The following is an 8,588-nucleotide window of genomic DNA, read 5'->3' as shown; positions in this document are numbered from 1 at the left end:
TTCCCCTCCTCAGCTCTGCTCCCTACCTCGGCTCTGTTCCCCTCCTCAGCTCTGTTCCCCATGCCAGCTCTGTTCCCCACCTCAGCTCTGTTCCCCACACCAGCTCTGTTCCCCATGCTGGCTCTATTCCCCATCCTGGCTCTGTTCTCCACTCTAATTCTGTTCCCCATGCCGGCTCTGTTCCCCTCCTCAGCTCTGTTCCCCACGCCGGCTCTGTTCCCCACATCGGCTCTGTTTCCCACGCCAGCTCTGTTCTGTTCCCCTCCTCAGCTCTGTTCCCCACCTCGGCTCTGTTCCCTACCTTGGCTCTGTTCCCCACCTCGGCTCTGTTCCCCACACCAGCTCTGTTGCCCTCCTTAGCTCTGTTCCCCATGCCGGGTCTGTTCCCCATCCTGGCTCTGTTCTCCACTCTAATTCTGTTCCCCATGCCGGGTCTGTTCCCCATCCTGGCTCTGTTCTCCACTCTAATTCTGTTCCCCACCTCGGCTCTGTTCCCCATGCCAGCTCTGTTCCCCACTGCAGCTCTGTTCCCCATGCCAGCTCTGTTCCCCATGCCAGCTCTGTTCCCCTCCTCAGCTCTGTTCCCCATGCCGGCTCTGTTCCCCATCCTGGCTCTGTTCTCCACTCTAATTCTGTTCTCCATGCTAGTTCTGTTCCTCCCCTCAGCTCTGTTCCCCACAGCAGCTCTGTATACCAGAAAATCTGCACCCCCCCAACATGTGTACGTTATACTGCAATGAGAATTCAAAACAGTAATAAGGAATGGAAAATGAATATATTAACATAAAATTGTTCATAATATATCCTGCTTTCTTTTTAGCACCTGTAGGATCTGTGTCTGTGCTCTCATTTTCACCCTAAACAGTGGTGGTTCATACCTTCCTTCTCTCTTGCTCAGTCTTGCTGGGGTCTACCAATTCCATTATTCCTTCCGTACAACCGTTTGGTTTGGCTGATTTTCTCTACAATACATTTGTTTTCTGCTTCATTAATTTTGCTCTTATTCTTCATTTTATGTTTATTTGTTAGTTCCCCCCTTCCCTGTTTTAAGGTTTATTTCTTCCCTTCTTCCTTTATTTTGTGAGATGGATAGTTGTTAATTTTCAGCTTTCCTTTTCTGATCTATGGATTTAAGGCTACAAATTTCCTTCTAAATATAAATTTAGCTGATCTCATAAAGTTTGATACATTGAATTTTCAATATCATTTGGGTGAAAAGAATTTTAGTGTGTATTATGATTTCTTCCTTGAGTTATTTAAATATGAGCTATTTAGGTATATGTTGCTGAATTACCAAACATTTGAAGATTTTCCAGTTATTCTTTCATAATTGATTTCCAGCCTATTTCCACTTTGGTCAGAATATATACTTTAAATTATTTCAATCATTGGAAAGGTATAGAGTATGCTTTTTCACCCAGGATATGGACAATTTAAAGAAATATTTTATTTATTCATTTGACAGAGAATGAGCAAGAGAGCACAAACAAGGGGAGGGGCAGAGGCAGATGGAGAAGCAGGGAGCTCAATGTGGGACTCGATCTTGGGACTTGGGGATCATGACCTGAACCAAAGGCAGATGCTTAACCGACTGAGCCACCCAGGGGCCCCAAATATGGACAATTGTAGTAAATGCTTCATGTGCCCTTGAAAAGAATATGTACTTCCATTTTTTGAGAGATATTCTCTTTTGTCAATTTGATCAGCTTTACTGTGTTCAGATTTTTAAATATATCCATCAATGTTTTGTTTGCTTGTTCTACCAGTTGCTACAAGGGCTATGTTACAGTCTGCCACTGATTATGGATTTATCTATTTCTCCTTCCAGTTTTTCTTTATGTATTTTGAAGCTGTTATTAGGTGCATACAATTTAGAATTGTTATATTCCTGGTTGATGGACCCTTTTATCATCATGAAGTCTTTATCCCTAGTTATTTTTCTTGTCTTAAAGTCCACTTTGTATGATATTAGTATAGCTATGCTAGCTTTTTTCTGGTTAGCATTATCATAATATCCTTTTCATCCTTTTAAACTTTTGTAGATTTTGTTTTATAAAATTCAGTCTGACGATATGGGTTTTTTCATTGGAGTGTTTTTAGTACACCTATTACAATTATCAATGTATTTAACTTTGAATCTTCTATATTATGTCTGTTACTCTATTCTTCTTCCCTTTTTTCTTAGGATTAATAAAGTATTATCATTATTATTATTATCATTATTATTATCATCCCACATTTCCCCCTTTGCTTGTTAGTAATACTTTCATTATACTCTTAGTGGGTACTCAAACGATTATAAAATTCATCCTTCATTTATTATGGTCTAATGTAAATTGTTATTTTCACTACTTTCTGGCAATTACAAAATAATTCACAACTATAAAGTTCAATTATAAAATTTATCTTTCACTTATTAGGGCCTAATGTAAGCTTGCAATTTTACCTGGGTGACGGCCTCATCATAAAGGGGACCTTCTGGGTCTTGGGACCCAGCTTGTTCTTTCCCCAGTCTAACTCAGAAGCCTTGTGCCCGCATCCTTCTAAGTCCTAGAAAGAAGGAATACAGAGCCCGGGGCGGGGCGGGGGCGGGGGGGACCGGCCTTTCCAGCCTCCAGGGCGGGGACAGTAAATGCCTGCTGTGTGAGCCTCCAGCCGCAGCTCTCTGCTGCAGCAGCCCCAGCAAGCTGGCAAACGTGTCTGCAGACCTGGGAGGCACGCACGGTGTGTGCCAAACAGGATAAAAAAGGGAACTGCTGGGGCACCTGGCTGGCTCAGTCGGTACAGCGCACGACTCTTGATCTCGGGGTTGTGAGTTCGAGTCCCGCATGGGTGTGGAGTTGACTTAAATAAATAAACTTGAGGAAAAAAAAAAAAAGGAAAGGGAAACCACCTAGCTACACCCTAGTAACACTGAAGAACACCACAGACAAGGAGGATGTTTTAAAAACAACCACAGGTAAAGAAATCCCTTACACAGGGCATGGCAGGAGGAAGTGATGGTGCCCCCTTTACCAGATGTCTCCATTTGCAGTGTGTGGGTCAGAACCTGCCCTGTGGCCACCACGTGGACCACGGACAGCCAGGAAGAATGATCCTCTCCACTTTCGGAAGTGGTAAGGGCGTGGGGTGGGCACTGGAATGCCCATCAATGAGAGGATACAGTTAGATCAGGAGGAGAAAACAGGAGAAAAATCAGTCGACCCAGAAGAGCAAGAAGAGGCACAAAGAACCATATGGTGTGGTCCAAATACACAATATAAGGAACGAAAAATAAACACACATGTGGTAATCACAATGAACGTAAACAGACTAAACTCAGAACAGGTAGAGATGGTCAGGTGAGATGATGCTTTAAATTCCAGCTCGGGGGGAGCCTTGGGTGGCTCAATCATTTACGCATCTGCCTTTGGCTCGGGTCATGGTCCCAGGGTCCTGGGGTCGAGTCCCGCATTGGGCTCCCTGTTCAGCGAGGATTCTGCTTTTCGCTCTCCCTCTGCCCCTCCCCTGACTTGTGCTCTCACTCTCTCTCTTTCATATAAATAGATAAAATCTTAAAAAAAAATCCAGCTCTGTAACTTATTAGACACAGATCTGAGATACAAGAAGACACATCAGTCTAAGGTAGAAGGATATTTTTAAAAAGCCACACAAATTTAGGACAAAGCTGGCATAGCTAAATTAAGATCGGACCACACAGATTTTAAGACAGAAGCTGTTATTAGGGAACGTGAGAGCAGAGCATAGTAACAGGTGGCTTAGGGGACAGAGACACACCTCAAGTGCGGCCTTCCCTGTAGGGAGCTACAGTCCACATGGGAATCCACAGACCAGCATAGCTCTCCAAGTGAGTCCTGGGCCGAGGAGACAAAACATTAATAAATGATGCATAAGATTTGAAAGCAGATCCGTGAGCTGGACTTAGAGAGGAATCTAGACGCCAGACACCCCCCCCCCCCCCAGCAGAGTCTGTGCCTTCTTCTCAAGCACATTTACAGACTCTGAGCACTCACGTGCACCGAGGCCCGTCCTGACCAACGTAAAGGACCTAGTGCCGCGCAGGCCTTGCTTGCTAACCCAAACTTGATTAAACTAGGAATCAGTCATGAAGAAAGAGCTTCACGTACACTTGGAAATCTTAAACCAAGTTTCTTTTTTTTTTTTTAAGATTTAATTTTAACTAACCTCTACACCCAATGTGGGGCTTGAACTCACCACCCCGAGATCAAGAGTCACATATTCCATCGATGGAGCCAGCCGGGTGCCCCTAAACCAGATTTCTAGATCTTTCACGAGTGAAATAAAAAACAGTAAAAAAAAAAGTAAAATACTCAGAGTAAATACTGGCTGAGACACACAGGAGCTCGTGGGGCACAGCAGAAGCAGAGATCTGCAGAAAACGGATCCCTCAGATACTTTGTAGCAGCAAAGAATAGCTGGAAATTAGAGCCAGACACCCAACTTAAGGCAGAAAAGTAACCACAGAAACATATGACAGGAAGTAGAAGGATGGATGCAATAAAGGTGAAACACGGGAACAAATTGAAAACGAAACCATAACAGAGAGAAAACAAAAAAATAAAAAATAAAATCTCCAAAATTCTGGCAAGATCTCCCATGGGGGAGGAAGAAAGATAAGAGGCACAAAGCCAGTCTGAGGAATGCAAAGGGGGTATCCCTGTGGACATGGCCCAGCGAACGCCTAGCAAGGCAGCATTATGACTAACCTTTGTCAGTACAGCTTGCAACCTTAAACAAAAGGACACACTCCTAGAAAAATATTATTTACCAAAGTTGACTCAGAAACAGAGAGCCTGAACGGTCCTGTAACCATTAAAGAAATTGAATTCATAATCTACAATCTTCCCACAAAGATGTAAACTATCTAAGACAGATTTTCATGTTCCACCAAAATCAAAAAGAGTATTTTAGCCTGTTTATACAAACTGCAAAATATGGGGGGGAAAGGGTGCATACCCAATTCATTCTAGGACTCTAATATTTAAATTTTTTTTTTTGAGAGAGAGAAAGCTCAAATGGTGCGGTAGGGGCAGAGGGAGAGAGAGAGAAAATCTTGAGAAGGCTCCACGCCCAGTGTGGAGCCCAACACGGGTTGGATCTCATGACCCTGAGATCATGACCTGAGCAGAAATCAAGAGTTGGAGGCTTAACCGACTGAGCCATCCAGGTGCCCCTAGGACTCTAATGTAATTTAAATACAAAGACCAGGTGATGCTTGAGGAGAAAGAGGACGCGTCACCAGCGATGGTCGTGAGCGCGGACGTACAACTGGAAATCCCTCACTGCTGGAGCCAAGCCAACCACACACAGCGCAGGTCACGGTTCTTGAGCGGCTATCCCAGGACCCTGACATTCGTTTAACTTGAGAAAATCTCTGATTTACTTCATTAACAGATTCAGGGAGAAAAACACACTGTTATCGCGATGGATGTATACGAACCATGTGGTGGTCCTCCTGAAGGAGAGGGACTGGCCCCACCCACCCCAGAGCCTTCGCATGGCGCCGCGGGGACCGGGCAGTGCCCCACGGGCGCCAGGATGAGCACACTGGTGCAAGAGAAAAGGAAGACCCACACACACCTGGAGACTCGATAAACACAGAGCCAGCCCAGCAGCACGAGAGGACTCCTAATTATCCACCAGGAAAACAGGCCTCGTGCCTCACCTGTTCCAAGCGTGAGGTGCTCAACTGTGGAAGAAGACTGACTTCCTTTTTTTCTTCTTTTAAAATTTTATTTAAATTCAAGTTAGTTAACGAGTGTATTATTAGTTTCAGAGGTAGAGATCAGTGATTCTCCAGTTGTATGTAACACCCAGTGCTCATTCCATCACGGGCCCTCCTTAATGCCCATCCCCCACTTACCCCATTCCCCCTCCCCTCCAACAACGTTCAGTTTGTTTCCTGTGATTAAGAGTCTCTTATGGTTTGTCTCCCTCTGTTTTCATCTTGTTTTATTTTTCCTTCCCTTCCCTCCGTTCATGTGTTTTGTCTCTTAAATTCCACATATGAGTGAAATCATATAACTTTCTCTGCTTGACTTATTTCACTCAGCATAATCTCCTCCAGTTCCCTCCACGTTGATGCAAATGGAGGGTATTCATCCTTTCTGATGGCTGAGTAATATTCCATTGTGTATATGGTCCACATCTTCTCTATCCAGTCATCTGTTGAAGGGCATCTCGGCTCCTTCCACGGTTAGGCTATTGTGGATTTTGGCGTGCACGTGCCCCTTCTTTTCACCACGTCTGTATCTTTGGGGTAAATACCCAGTAGTGCAATGGCTGGATTGTAGCGTAGCTCTGTTTTTAACGTCTTGAGGTACCTCTACACTGTTTTCCAGAGTGGCTGTACCAACTTGCGTTCCCACCAACAGTGTAAGAGGGTTCTCCTTTCTCCACAACCTCACCAACATTTGTTGTTTCCTGACTTGTTAGTTTTAGCCATTCTGATGGGCGTGAGGTGGTATCTCATTGTGCTTTTGATTTGTATTTTCCTGATGGCTAATGATGTTGAGCCTCTTTTCATGTGTCTGTTGGCCCTTTGTATGCCTTTGTTGGCAAAGTGTTTGTTCATGTCTGCTGCCCATTTCTTGACTAGATTCTTTGTTTTTTGTGTATTGAGTTTGAGAAGTTCTTTATAGATCTTGGATATTAGCCCTTTATCTGTAGTGTCATTTGCAAATATCTTCTCCCATCCTGTCGGTTGTCTTTTAGTTTTTTTGACTGTTTCCTTTCCTGTGCAAAAGCTTTTTATCTTGATGAAGTCCCACATGTTCATTTTTGCCTTTCTTTCCATTGCCTTTGGAGACGTGTCTAGCAAGAAGTTGCTGTGGCCAAGGTCATAGAGGTTGCTGCCTATGTTCTTCTCTAGGATTTTGATGGATTCCTGTCTCACATTGAGGTCTTTCATCCATTTTGAATTTATCTTTGTGTATGCTGTGAGAGAGTGGTTGAATTTCATTCTTCTGTATGTGGCTGTCCAGCTTTCCCAGCACCATTTATTGGAGAGACTGTCTTCTTTCCATTGGAGGTTTTTTCCTGCTTTGTCGAAGATGAATTGACTAGAGTTGAGGGTCCATTTCTGGGGTCTCTATTCTGTTCCATTGATCTATGTGTCTGTTTTTGTGCCAGTACCATGCTGTCTTTGTGATCACAGCTTTGTAATACAGCTTGAAATCAGGCAACGTGATGCCGCCAGCTTTGGTTTTAAAAGACTGACTTTAGGGGCGCCAGGGTGGCACAGCGGTTAAGCATCTGCCTTCGGCTCAGGGCGTGATCCCAGCATTATGGGATCGAGCCCCACATCAGGCTCCTCTGCTATGAGCCTGCTTCTTTCTCTCCCACTTCCCCTGCTTGTGTTCCCTCTCTCGCTGGCTGCCTCTATCTCTGTCGAATAAATAAAATCTTAAAAAAAAAAAAGACCGACTTTAGAACAGGTGTTGGATTTTTCACATCCTCGGTCAGATATAACAGCAAGAAAAACCTCGCAGAGAAGTCTCAAGTTTCAGTGAGTAGTATTATTGTTTGTCGTGATATTAGAATTGTTACGTGGAAATCGTGTTAAACATGTTATAAGCCAAAGCTAATAAGTAATTATATTAACGTCAGGAACCAAAAGTTTCCACATGAGAGAGAAGAGATACAAGTACAAACCCAAACCGGGGAAGAAAAGCTTGCCGTGGTCCCCGAGGGAGACGTGCACCCCCATGTCCAGTGCAGTGTGGTCCACAACAGCCGAGACGTCACAATGACGGACGTGTCCATCGGCGGATGGACGGATGAAGAAGGCGTGCTGTGTATTCGCGCACACGGTGGAAAACTACTCAACCATAAAAAGGGAGGAAATCCTGTCACGTAGGTGGACCTGGAGGGCACATCTTGAAATGAGCTGAGTGAGAGAAAGACAAATACCATGTGATCACTTCCAGGTGTAGGATCTGATAAAAACTGAGCTCACGGATACAGAGACCCTACTGGCAGGTGCCCGGGGCGGGGGAGGGGTCGCGGGGACGGTCAGGGGGTCCTGGGTGGGATGGGTGGTGCGGTGAGTGTGGTGCCGTATCCTGGAAAGCTGCCAAGAGAGCAGATCTCACACGTTCTCCTCACAAGGAAAAACACTGATTCTGTGAGGTGAGGGTGTTGACCAAGGCCCTCGTGGAGGTCATTTTGCAGGATATACAGATCTCGGTCATTATGTCGCACCCTGGAAACCGGTATGTAATACGTCAGTTACATCTCAGTGAAACGGGGCAGGGTGGATAACAAAATTAAAAAGCAAGAAAGACAGCCCCCGTAACGTTTGGGCTGAGTTGGAAACTTCTCACCGAAGGCTGTCGGCCACGCAAATGCAGAGAGGGAATCACGCAGGAAGCCAGCGATCTGCGTCCACCGGGCCCAGGGTGATACGGAAGCGGGAATTCGCAGGCGCTGAGCATGAGCCCCGGGTGCGTGCCAGCAGCGAGGCAGGAAGCCCATTTTTCTAACCATCAGATGTAGCGTCATGCATGGGGGACCCGAGAGCCAGCGGGACCCATGGGCCCCGCAGCCCCTGGATGGCATTCCTGCCA

This window comes from Ursus arctos, unplaced genomic scaffold, assembly GCF_023065955.2.
Source record: "Ursus arctos isolate Adak ecotype North America unplaced genomic scaffold, UrsArc2.0 scaffold_25, whole genome shotgun sequence".
NCBI lineage: Eukaryota > Metazoa > Chordata > Mammalia > Carnivora > Ursidae > Ursus > Ursus arctos.
This window is presented reverse-complemented; position numbering follows the sequence as displayed.